Raw genomic sequence first — 2940 nt, forward strand, 5'->3', positions numbered from 1 at the left:
GAGACCCCAAGTCCAGCCTCGGCCGTGTCCTCTGGCTCTGGCATGGGACAGCCGAGAATCGATGGAGAACCGGTATTCTTCGGGGGACAACCAGGCCATCGAGACCCCAAGTCCAGCCTCGGCCGTGTCTCTGGCATGGGACAGCCGAGAATCGATGGAGGACCGGTGTTAAACAGGCCATCGAGACCCCGGTCCGACCTCGCCCGTGTCTCCGGCAGGGAGAACCGAGGAACGGTGGTGGCTCTATGCACGGGGAACTTCGAACGAGACCCCTCCCTTATATATACTTCAGGAGCGCGAAACCCCCCTTCAATTTTCGCCTCTACAACACGCAAGTCAATGGGAAATTTTCCTTGAAACCCGAATGTCAAGGCGTCCAGCGGGACTCCTGGTCCCCCTTCGGCCGTGTCTCTGGGCAGAGGACAACCGAGAATCGATGGCGGACCAGTACTCTTTCGAGGTAACCAGTCCAGCGGGACTCGGGTTCCCCCTTCGACCCGGTCTCCCGGAGGGGACAACCGAGAATCGATGGTGGACCAGTACTCTACCGAGGATAACGAATCCAGCGGGACGCCAGTTCGGACCTCGCCGCCCGTGTCTCGGGCAAGGGACGGCGAGGCACCGCTGCTGGCTCAATGCACGAGGGTCTTCGAGAGAGGCCCCTCCCTTACATACACTTCACGAGCGCGAAACCCCCCTTCCATTTTCGCCCCTACAACACGCAAGTCAACGGGAAATTGTCATTGAGATTTGAAAGTCAAGGCTTCCAGCGGGACTCCGGGTCATCCCTCGGCCGTGTCTCCGGCAGGGGCCTGCCGAGAAGCGTCAAAGTGCACGACCATGTTCTTCCAGTGGATTTCCAATCCAGCGGGACTTCAGGCCATCCCTCGGCCGTGTCTCCGGCAGGGGACTGCTAAGAACCGCTGATGGAACGGTGTGATTCCTAGTATAAGCCAATCCAGCGGGACTCCGGTCATCCCTCGGCCGTGTCTCCGGCAAGGGCCTGCCGAGAACCGACACAGTGCACGACCATGTTCTTCCAGTGGATTTCCAATCCAGCGGGACTTCAGGCCATCCCTCGGCCGTGTCTCCGGCAGGGGACTGCTAAGAACCGCTGATGGAACGGTGTGATTCCTAGTATAGCCAATCCAGCGGGACTCCGGGTCATCCCTCGGCCGTGTCTCCGGCAAGGGCCTGCCGAGAACCGACACAGTGCACGACCATGTTCTTCCAGTGGATTTCCAATCCAGCGGGACTTCAGGCCATCCCTCGGCCGTGTCTCCGGCAGGGACTGCTAAGAACCGCTGATGGAACGGTGTGATTCCTAGTATAAGCAATCCAGCGGGACTCCGGGTCATCCCTCGGCCGTGTCTCCGGCAAGGGCCTGCCGAGAACCGACACAGTGCACGACCATGTTCTTCCAGTGGATTTCCAATCCAGCGGGACTTCAGGCCATCCCTCGGCCGTGTCTCCGGCAGGGGACTGCTAAGAACCGCTGATGGAACGGTGTGATTCCTAGTATAAGCCAATCCAGCGGGACTCCGGGTCATCCCTCGGCCGTGTCTCCGGCAAGGGCCTGCCGAGAACCGACACAGTGCACGACCATGTTCTTCCAGTGGATTTCCAATCCAGCGGGACTTCAGGCCATCCCTCGGCCGTGTCTCCGGCAGGGTACATCCAAGAACCGCTGATTGTACAGGGTTCTTCCTAGGATAGTCAATCCAGCGGGACTCCGGGCCATCCCTCGGCCGTGTTTCCGGCAGGGTACATCCAAGAACCGCTGATGGAACAATGTTTTTCCTAGTATAGTTTAATCCAGCGGGACTCAGGGTCATCCCTCGGCCGTGTCTCCGGCAGGGGACTGGCGATAATCGATGGAGGCACAGTTTTTCTTCCGAAGATGACCAATCAATCCAGCGGGACTCCAGATGCAACCTCGGCCGTGTCTCTGGCAGGGTACAGTCAAGAACCTCTAGTGGAACAGTGTTCTTCCCAAGATAGCCAATCCAGCGGGACTCCGGGTCCGCCCTCGCCCGTGTCTCCGGCAGGGGACTGCCGAGAACCGACACAGTGCACCACCATGTTCTTCAAGTTATATACAACAAAATTAATAATAATAATATAATAATAATAATAATAATAATAATAATAATAATAATAATAATAATAATAATAATAATAAATCCAGCGGGACTCCGGGTCATCCCTCGGCCGTGTCTCCGGCAGGGTACATCCAAGAACCGCTGATGGAACGGTGTGATTCCTAGTATAAGCCAATCCAGCGGGACTCCGGGTCATCCCTCGGCCGTGTCTCCGGCAGGGGACTGGCGATACTCGATGGAGGCACAGTTTTTCTTCCGAAGATGAGCAATCAATCCAGCGGGACTCCGGCTCCGTCCTCGGCCGCTTCTCCGGCAGGGGACTGGCGATAATCGATGGAGGCACGGTTTTTCTTCCGAAGATGACCAATCAATCCAGCGGGACTCCAGATGCAACCTCGGCCGTGTCTCTGGCAGGGTACAGTCAAGAACCGCTGGTGGTACAGTGTTCTTCGCAGGATAGCCAATCCGCGGGACTCCGGGTCCGCCGTTGCCCGTGTCTCCGGCATGGGACTGCCGAGAACCGACACAGTGCACCACCATGTTCTTCATGTTGATAAAAAAAAATAATTAATAAATCCAGCGCGACTCCGGGCCATCCCTCGGCCGTGTCTCCGGCAGGATCAGGCAAGAACCGCAGATGGACCATGTTTTTCCTAGTATAATTTAATCCAGCGGGACTCCGGGTCATCCCTCGGCCGTGTCTCCGGCAGGGGACTGGCGATACTCGATGGAGGCACAGTTTTTCTCTCCGAAGATGACCAATCAATCCAGCGGGACTCCGGCTCCGTCCTCGGCCGCTTCTCCGGCAGGGGACTGGCGATACTCGATGGAGGCACAG

The sequence above is a fragment of the Strongylocentrotus purpuratus genome, unplaced genomic scaffold (genome assembly GCF_000002235.5).
Source record: "Strongylocentrotus purpuratus isolate Spur 01 unplaced genomic scaffold, Spur_5.0 spur5_scaffold_11, whole genome shotgun sequence".
Lineage (NCBI taxonomy): Eukaryota > Metazoa > Echinodermata > Echinoidea > Camarodonta > Strongylocentrotidae > Strongylocentrotus > Strongylocentrotus purpuratus.